This window comes from Ovis canadensis, chromosome 2, assembly GCF_042477335.2.
Source record: "Ovis canadensis isolate MfBH-ARS-UI-01 breed Bighorn chromosome 2, ARS-UI_OviCan_v2, whole genome shotgun sequence".
NCBI lineage: Eukaryota > Metazoa > Chordata > Mammalia > Artiodactyla > Bovidae > Ovis > Ovis canadensis.
Window position 1 is genome coordinate 62,011,210 of NC_091246.1, and position 10,685 is coordinate 62,021,894.

Genomic DNA, 10,685 nt, shown 5'->3' on the forward strand with positions numbered 1-10,685 from the left:
TGGGACTCAATAGCTTGCTGTGATTAAAAAAAAAATTGAGGCCAAAAGCTTAGCAGTGAAAGAGAAAGTTCCAGAGTGACGGTGCTGCTGGCTGTTAGTCGCTCATAAAAAGTCAAAAAGTTAGTCACTTAGTTGTATCTGACTCTTTGCAACCTCATCGACTATAACCCACCAGGCTCCTCTGCCCATGGAATTCTCCAGGCAAGAATACTGGAGTGGGTAACCATTCCCTTCTCCAGGGGATCTTCCAGACCTAGGGACGAAACCGAGGTCTTCTGCATTACAGGCAGATTCTGTATCATCTGAGCCACCAGGGAAGCCAGGGTCACTGTGCACACATCCAACCCTGTACTCAACAAGAAGCAAAACCAAAAGCTTCCCACTATAGGAGATATATAACTCACTAAAATTATCTAGCCAAGTAATTAAACAAATAAACAAGCAAGCAACAGAAATAAGACCCAGACGCAGTGGAGAATCAGAAGCTAGTGTGGTCCATCAACAAAAAATTGTGGGACATGCAAAGAAACAGAAAAGAGTAACCCATACACAAGAGAAACAAACAGCTGAAAAGTCTGTGAGACGACTCAGAGGTCAAATTTAACAAAGACATCAAAGTCTCCTTTGTAAATATGTTCTAAGAACAGAAGGCAATCATACTTCAAGATATAAAGGAAGCTATGATGAAAATATCTCATTAAATAGAGAACATAAAGAGAGAGAAATTATTTCAAAAAATTAAAAAGAACAAATACAAATCCTGGCATTAAAAATACAATAACTGAATGAAAAATTCACTGAAGAGGCTCAACATTAGATTTGGATGGCAGAAGAAAAATCAGAAAAACTGAAGATATGATGATAGAGAATATACAATTCAAAGAACAAAAAGGAAAAACAAGAAGAAAAATGAACAGAGCTTCATAATAAAGACATGCAATAAGCAAGGAACAGAAGTAATCTACCTCAACATAATAAAGGCTATGTAAGAAAATCCCAAAGCTAACATCACACTCAATGGTGAAAGAGTGAAAGTTTTTTCTATGAGATGACAAGAATGCCTGCTTTTACATCTAATTTGGAAAGGGAAAAAACAAAGGACATATTTGGAACACCTGGGAAAGTCTGAGTATAGATAATATTTCTGTATCAGTGTTAAATATCTTGACAAATAAAGTAGGTGGTTATGAAATTATGAAGGAGAATGTAGGTAAGAAATGACAGCATATTTAAGCATGTTCTGTCCACAACTTATTTTCAAACAGTTGAGAAAAAAATTTTAAACACACATAAACATATACGTAGATCGATAAATTGAACAAATGGGACAAAATGTTATCTGCTGGTAAACCTACAGGGATATATGAATGTTTGTTATATTTTTCTGAAGGTCTGGAATTTTTAAAAATAAAGAGATATAAGGTGAGAGAGGAAGGAATGAAAGCTTAGCCAAAAAGTGACGTTTTCCAAAGCACAAAACCCCAGTGCAAGGGTCAGCATTAGCATGAGCTCTTCTGCTTTCCAGCCCAGGAATATCCTTATTGTACCACTGCTGCTGCTGCTGCTAAGTCGCTTCAGTCTGTGCCCGACTCTGTGCGACCCCATAAACGGCAGCCCACCAGGCTCCCCCATCCCTGGAATTCTCCAGGCAAAAACACTAAGTTCTCTAAACACCCACATTTTATATTTCTTTTATCCTCCACAGTGCATTTTACATTGTGAGTTTTTAATCACAAACTGGCAGAACCAAGTAAAATGGCAAATTTGTGAACTTAATGTTTCCAATGTAAGCGCAGAAACAAGACTTTAAATTTCAAGCTAGCTAGTAAACTTCCACAGAGAAGGCAATGGCACCCCCACTCCAGCACTCTTGCCTGGAAAATCCCATGGACAGAGGAGCCTGGTAGGCTGCAGTCCATGGGGTCGCTAAGAGTCAGACACGACTGAGCGACTTCACTTTCACTTTTCACTTTCATGCATTGGAGAAGGAAATGGAAACCCACTCCAGTGTTCTTGCCTGGAGAATCCCAGGGACAGGGGAGCCTGGTGAGCTGTCATCTATGGGGTCGCACAGAGTTGGACATGACTGAAGTGACTTAGCAGCAGCAGCAGCAGCAAACTTCGATGCTCAAATACTTTGAATACCACTGAGATAAAGTTTTCATCTTTCAACCAAACTTATAACAAAATCCTTCTTTTGTTTCCAATTACTGAGGTTTCCGGATAGGAATGAGTGTCCACACAAATGAAGCATGGAAAAACAAAAGATTTCCTTAATGCTGAAATTATATAGATAACTAAAAATATACATTGAATAGCAACATGAATTCCTTCTGGAGAGATGTCATATCTTATCTCCTTGGTCCCAGTGCAGAACCTGGTACTGCACACTGTGTATTTACAGTAAAAATCTCATTTCACCATTATTTGATAATGAATCTTTTAGTATTCATAGTAAAGAAGTTTCCATTATGTCAATGTGGGACGCAGGAGGACATGTAATACACGATATCACAATTGTATGCCATTATCAGCGTGTTTGTCCTACATTCAAAAAATATACCAGCTTGCCTCTACCTAAATATACATATAATGTTGCTTTACTAGAGCATGCTTGGCACTTGTATTGGGTAAAATACACATGAATAGATCTTCAGGCCTGCAGGATCACTGCTTTTCAAGTATTTAACCACCCTGATTTTTGCTTGTCACGACCATGCCTTTTGTTAATCACTGTTATCTGTTCATCATTGCTTTCTCTCTTTCAGTTCAGTTCAGTTGCTCAGTCATGTCCAACTATTTGCAACCACATGGGCTGTAGCACACCAGGCCTCCCTGTCCATCACCAGCTCCCAGAGCTTGCTCAAACTTATGTTCATCGAGTTGGTGATGCCACCCAACCATCTCATTCACTGTTGGCCCCTTCTCCTCCTGCCTTCAATCTTTCCCAGCATCAGGGTCTTTTCCAATGAGTCAGTTCTTTGCATCAGGTGGCCAAAGTATTGGATTTTCAGCTTCAGCATCAGTCCTTCCAATAAATATTCAGGACTGATCTCCTTTAGGATGGACTGGTTGGATCTCCTTGCAGTCCAAGGGACTCGCAAGAGTCCCTCCAACACCACAGTTCAGAAGCATCAGCTCTTCAGCACTCAGTTTTCTTTATAGTTCAGCTCTCACATCCATACCTGACAACTAGAAAACCATAGCTTAGACTATATGGACCTTTGCTGGTAAAGTAATGGCTCTGCTTTTTAATATGCAGTCTAGATTTGTCATAGCTTTTCTCCCCAGGAGTAAGCGTCTTTTAATTTTATGGCTGCAATCACCATGTGCAGTGATTTTAGAGCCCCCCAAAATAAAGTCAGCCACTGTTTCCACTGTTTCCCCATCTATTTGCCATGAAGTGGTGGGACTGGATGCCATGATTTTAGTTTTCTGAATGTTGAGCTTTAAGCCAACTTTTTCACTCTCCTCTTTCACTTTCATCAAGAGGCTCTTTAGTTCCTCTTCACTTTCTGTCATAAGGGTGGTGTCATCTGCATATCTGAGGTTATTGATATTTCCCCCTGCAATCATTGATTCAAGCTTGTGCTTCATCCAGTCCAGCATTTCACATGATGTACTCCGCATATAAGTTAAATAAGCAAGGTGACAATATACAGCCTTGACTAAATCTTTTCCCAATTTGGAACTAGTCTGTTGTTCCATATCCGCTTCTAAATGTTGCTTCTTAACCTGCATACAGATTTCTCAGAATGTAGGTAAGGTGGTCTGGTATTCCCATCTCTTTAAAAATTTTCCACAGTTGTGATCCACACAGTCAAAGGCTTTAGTGTAGTCAATGAAGCAGAAGTCCTTTATTCTTTCTCCTAATTTATCTTACTTTCAGCCTCTTTTCTGTTTTTCTTTTCCTTCTGCCCAGCCTACCTTGATCCTTCCTTCTCCCATTCTTTGCTCAATGAAACCACATTCCTTCACATCAAGAAATTGGATGAACTTGACCTCACCTCTGGTAGGCTGCAGTCCATGGGGTCGTGAAGAGTTGGACACGACTGAGCGACTACACTTTCACTTTTCACTTTCATGCATTGGAGAAGGAAATGGCAACCCATTCCAGTGTTCTTGCCTGGAGAATCCCAGGCACGGGGAAGCCTGGTGGGCTGCCATCTATTGGGTCACACAGAGTCGGACAGGACTGAAGTGACTTAGCAGCAGCTGAAGTGACTTAGCATATGTATGTAAATCCATAAACATGCATATAAACCTTATCCCTCTCTGTTGCCTGGATATGAGCTGAATTGTGCCCCCTCCCCCAATTCATATGTTGAAGTCCTAACCCCCAGTCCTCACAGTGTGACTGTATTAGACAGAATCTTTAAGCAATTAAGTTAAAATGAGATAATTAGCATGGGCCCTAAGTCAAGTATGACTGGTAATTTTATAAGAAGAGATTAGGACATAGACACATGGAGAAAGACCTTGGGAAAACATAGCAGGGAAAGACAGCTTCCTAAAAGCCAAGCAGAGAAATTTCCAAAGAAACTAACCCTGCCAACATCTTGACTCATACTTCCAGCTTCCAGGACTATAAGAAATAAACTTAGGTTGTTTAACTCACAAAGTTTGTGGTACTTTGTTAATGGAGCCCTAGTAAACTACTGGAATATACTTCCCAATCCCAACCCACAATAATCTCACTATGCTGTCAGTGTATAGCTAAGTTGGCTCACACAGTGTTAGCCTTGTTCATTCTCAGGGCTTCCATGGTGTCTCAGACAGTAAAGAATCTGCCTGAAATGCAGGAGACCTGGGTTCAATCCCTGGGTTGGGAAGATACTCCAGAGAAGGGAATGGCTAATACTCCAGTATTAGCTCATTTTTTCATTATAGTCCTAGATCTCTGTTCTGAGATTGAGTCCCAAACACATGGAACTGGGTATTTGACCCAATTTTTGTGTCAGCAGTTATCTATCCAGTGCCTTTGGATGGGCACCAGAAATTCTATCTTCCCACCCCTAATATTGTCCTCTAGCTCTGCTACTTTCTTTGTGTTAAAACAAGGGTTTAAAGCGAATATTAACTAACAAAAAAGAGCAAGTCATTTAGGACACTTTAGCTTGACTAGCAGAGAAGGCAATAGCAACCCACTGCAGTACTCTTGCCTGGAGAATCCCATGGACAGAGGAGCCTGGTAGGCTGCAGTCCACGAGGTCGCTGAGTCAGACACAACTGAGTGACTTCACTTTCACTTTTCACTTTCATGCATTGGAGAAGGAAATGGCAACCCACTCCAGTGTTCTTGCCTGGAGAATCCCAGGGATGGCAGAGGCTGGTAGGCTGCCATCTATGGGGTCGCACAGAGTCAGACACAACTGATGTGACTTAGTAGCAGCAGCAGCTTGACTAGAATTAGTCTATCAGAGAGTCAGCAAAATACAACCTGGGAGCCAAATCCAACTGGAAATCTGCTTTGTAAATAAAGTTTTATTCACAGACAGTCATTCATATACAGACTATATATGGTTGATTTCACACTACAATAGCAGAATTGAATAATAGCAAAAGAAACCATATGGCCCACAAAGCCTAAAATATTTACAGTCTAGTCCTTTACAGAAAAAGTTTGCAGGCTCCTGATCTAGACAAGTGTAAGCTCCCCTGGTCAGAGAGCAGAGAACTTGTTTAGGAATGGGTGATACCTTGGCAATATTTCTCTACAAGCAAACCAGCTGAGGATTTCCCTATGAGTGGAGTAGTAACAGACCCACTCTGTGACTAGTACACTTTGTCCCAACTTTTATGATCTTTTTATCTTCTTAATATAAAGTGTTTCAGAAAGATTTATTTCTGCCTTTCAACCTTATCTACCACTGTTTCTTCTTCTCTGAAATCAGAGTAAGAGGTGTCCTCTCACCATACTTTGTTTTTGGTTTGTTTTTTTTTTTTTTTAATTTTAGTTTTTTATTTTTAAATTTTAAAATCCCCAATTCTTACATGCATTCCCAAACATGAACCCCCCTCCCACCTCCCTCCCCACAACATCTCTCTGGGTCATCCCCATGCACCAGCCCCAAGCATGCTGCATCCTGCGTCAGACATAGACTGGCGATTCAATTCACTTGATAGCATACATGTTAGAATGTCATTCTCCCAAATCATCCCACCCTCTCCCTCTCCCTCTGAGTCCAAAAGTCCGTTATACACATCTGTGTCTCTTTCCCTGTCTTGCATACAGGGTCGTCATTGCCATCTTCCTAAATTCCATATATATGTGTTAGTATACTGTATCTATCGCCGGTGTCGACAATGTTTCCTCTACAGAATTACATGTCCTTCAAGCCTCATCTTGCAAAGTTCCTCACCAGAATTCTGATCTACTTTGGAACTCCATAAAATACTTCTTTTAGTTGGAGACGTGCTGAACTCCATTTTAATGTATATATAATTTTCTCTACTATTGGATTGTGAGCTCTTTGGGGATGGAGACAAATATCCTGTTTCCTCTATAAGGACTTCATTGTTTTTCAAATAGTAAATGTGGTATCAATGACCATTAAATTGCTAGCCGCATTTCTGCACAGTGACTCACAAAATGCATGCTTCCAATTGCCAGAGAGTAGTCTGGAAGTACATCAACACATGTTAAAAACTAAAGTTGGAAACTTAGAAAAGTAATTTAGTACAATAATGCTTTAAAAACCATACTTTTGGTATACCAGGTAATCAAAAGACAATACATGCTTTGGGAAAGGAAATCATCTTTTTCCAACTAACTTTCATTTTAAAATAGACTGCAAGCTCCCTCATTTAGAAATAGAGTTCAGAACACTTGGAGAGCTTTTGTAAACTTTTGTTTCCTATCTGTCTTGGTTGAGTTGTCCAGAAACAGACTCTTGAGGCAATGTTTTAAGTGCTAGTGGTTTCTTGGGGAAGTAAGAAGAAAACAGTAAGGGAGTTGGGGTATGAAGCAAAGAAGGAATGAAGAGCAACTAGAGGGCACACTCAGTGATTGAAACTTAATTTTACTTCAGCAATTCTGGGAGCCAGTGTGAAAATTCTTGAGTTATCCCATCCAAGGAACAAGGGAGCTACGGTGTCTATACACTTCAATCTGTCTGTAGTTGAGGGTTGCTTCCAAGGGTATAGAAATTCTATTCTGCTGGGTAGGTGAAAAGCAGGATCTAGTGGCTGAGTGAAGTGAAGTGAAGTGAAGTCGCTCAGTCGTGTCCGACTCTTAGCAACCCCATGGACTGTAGCCTACCGGGCTCCTCTGTCCATGGGATTTTCCAGGCATGAATACTGGAGTGGGTTGCCATTTCCTTCTCCAGGGGAACTTCCCGACCCAGGGATCGAACCCGGGTCTCCCACATTGTAGTCAGACGCTTTACTGTCTGAGCCACAAGGGAAGCCCTAGTGGCTAAAGTTAAAATATATATATATATATATATATATATATCCTCAGGTAATTAAGTGCAAATACTAGCAATTGAAGAGAGCTTGTATGTCCTACAGTGGCGATGGCAAGGAGTTATAGGCAGAGCATCAACATCGTCTGTTAGGCTAACTTTGAGTATTTAGTAAACGCTCATGTATTTATTGAACAAGTAACTCCTGGGGGCTTCTGTTCATGTCTCCAGCCACCAGGAAGGTGCTGGAGAGGAGTGGTAAGCAAAGGCAGATAATGCAGCCACACTGATACAGCCTTCATTCTAGTGGAGAAAACAGATAATAAATACATAAACCACCAAATAATAGAATCACAGACTGGAATAAATAACTTAAAGGAAAGAAACAGGAAGCTATGATAATCAGGATACAAACATAGATAATGTGGTGAGAAAAGACAGATGTCAAAATAAGGGGCCTATACCAGACTAAGAACTAATTTCTCCCACTTCAAAGAAAACCAGTGCAGATTCTTTCTCTCTAGATAGATGGGAGTTTACAGAGATTTAGGGGCATTATCATCAAAAGTGAGTCAGATATGACTCCCTGTCTTAGTCCACTGGGACTACCCTAGCAAAATTACCAAAGACTGGGTATCTTCAATGCCTCACAGTTCTGGAGATTGGAAAGTCCAAGATCAAGACACTGCTAGGTTCAGGGTCTGAGGAGAGCCTGATTCCTGGTTTACAGATGGCCATCCTGTTACAGAGTCCTTATATGGTGGAAGAAGCTAGGGAGCTCTTAGGAGACTCTTTTATAAGGGCATTAATCCCGTTCATAAGAGCTCATTCTTCATGATCTAATCGCCTCCCAAAGTCCCCACCTCCAAATACTATCACACCAGAGAGAAGGTTTCAACATATGAATTCTGGGAGGACACAATCATTCAGTCTACAGCACTTTCATTCCCCTAAGACCCAGTGGGGAGAAAAACACTATCTCAGACAAGAGGGGAGGGCATGGGGCAACTCTGTGTCTCTCAGAGGAAAAATAATTAAACATGCGCAAAGGAGATCCTAAGAAGTTGAGAGGCAAAATGTCATCATATGCATTCTTTGTGCAAACTTGTCAGGAGGAGCACCAGAGGAAGTACCCAGATGCCTCAGTCAACTTCTCCGAGTTTTCTAAGAAGTGCTCAGAGAAGTGGAAGATCATGTCTGCTGAAGAGAAAGGAAAATTTGAAGACATGGCAAAGGCTGACAAGGCCTGTTATGAAAGAGAAATTAAAACTTACATCCATTCTAAAAGGGATACAAGTTTCAAGAAAGAAGTTCAAGTATCCCAATGCACTCAAGAGGCCTCCTTTGGCCTTTTTCTCGTTTTGTGCTTAATATTGCCCCAAAATCAAAGGTGAACATCCTTGCCTCTTCACTGGTGATGTTGCAAAGAAACTGGGAGTGATGTGGAATAATACCGCTGCAGATGCCAAGCAGACTTATGAGAAGAAGGCTACTAAGCTGAAGGAAAAGTACAAAAAGGATATTACTGCATAGCAAGCTGAAAGGAAGCCAGATGCAGCAAAAAAGGAAGTCGTCAAGGCTGAAAAAAGCAAGAAAAAAAACGAAGAGGAGGAAGATGAAGAGGATGAGGAGGAGGAAGAAGATGATGATAATGAATAAGTTGGTTCTAGTGCAGCTTTTATTCTTGTCTATAAAGCATTTAACCTCCCATTGTACTCAATCCACTCCTTTTATAGAAAAAATTTGAAATGTAAAAAAAAAAAAGATGAGGGTAATAATATAAAGTAAAGATAAAGGGAATGTTAAACAAGATTTAATATTACTGAAAGAATATTACTGGGGAAAAAAAGATATAATTCAGCTAGAACAACCAGTTTCCTATAGACGTCCAACACTGTATCTCTTCAAAAGTCTCTTGAGCAGGTCACAACGATCCTCACTAACCCTAAGTGAAAGGTATAGCCACACTTATGAACTTCTTAAAACCCAAAATCAACTCTGAAAGAAATCTAAAAGCTGATCCCAAGTGAGTTAGACCCAACTGAACCTGACATCCTAGACACTAAAGTGTATATAGTACTTTAGAATGCATCATTATGTCCATCAAATTGAATTAGCATTCTGAAGTTCCATAAAACTACACATAAGTTAAGCAGGTAACTATTACGCCTAAGAGATGTATCTTCAGTGAGCAAGCAGTGATATTTAAGCCAGATAAAATACTACTAGGTTGTTGAGAATAATTTTGGTCTTTAAAAATTGCCTTAAGAAATGCAGATGACTTGCTGAAGAAGCATATTCCTCCTTTATTTGGAAAGAGAAAACAGAGACTACTGCAAAGGAGGAACTCAGTGATCTTTTCCTTCTGGCTGGATAAAAATTGAATTTTATTACTATGAAGGTCAAGGTATCCTGAAAACATCAAAATTTCTTCTTTCTCAAAAACAGATTCTGTTACTCTGTGGTTAAAACCCAATTTTTACCTATATCCTCAAAAAGTCCCTTTAATTTTCCCAGTAGGATGGTTAGAAGGTTGGGGATCAGCTGCAAAGTATTTGTTCTCACTATGTGATCAGAAATAAGGCTCCGGTCTGCCTTTTATTATCTCCAACATGAAAATCTGATGCTCCTGGAACTTCCACCCGTGAAACACTGCATGTAATGGGAGACAACACAGAAGAGAGAGAAAGAGCCAGTGATGAGATTCAACTCTACCACTTCTGAGTCAAGTAGCCCTGGGCTTGTCTCTTAACCTCAATTAGGCTGTTTCTTCCTGTGTAAAATCTGAATAATAATGCCAACATTGTGAGAATTGAGTAAACTTGCCTAGTTCATTGTCTAGTGCAAAAAGTAACATTACTCCTGCTGCTGCTGCTAAATCGCTTCAGTCGTGTCCGACTCTGCATGACCCCATAGACGGCAGCCCACCAGGCTCCCCCGTCCCTGGGATTCTCCAGGAAAGAACACAGGAGTGGGTTGCCATTTCGTTCTCCAATGCATGAAAGAGAAAAGTGAAAGGGAAGTCGCTCAGTCCTGTCGGACCCTCAACGACCCCATGGACTGCAGCCTTCCAGGCTCCTCTTCCATGGGATTTTCCAGGCAAGAGTACTAGCATTTGTCATATAATTGTTGAGATTGAAGGACAATAATTTTGGACAAACATTTACAAAAGAATTCTAACCATAATTTTTTACTGCTATAAAACAGAGAAAGTTATTCAGTTTTTATGTGAGTCGGGATCCATCTATCTGCTTACTCCAACCCACTATGGTCAGCATA

The 10,685-nt window shown here is 40.4% G+C and overlaps 1 pseudogene; it reads left to right on the plus strand.

The window, feature by feature from the left end:
- The first annotated feature begins 8,446 nt into the window (after positions 1–8,446).
- LOC138434562 (high mobility group protein B1 pseudogene) lies at positions 8,447–9,065 on the plus strand (annotated as a pseudogene).
- The last annotated feature ends 1,620 nt before the right edge of the window (positions 9,066–10,685 follow it).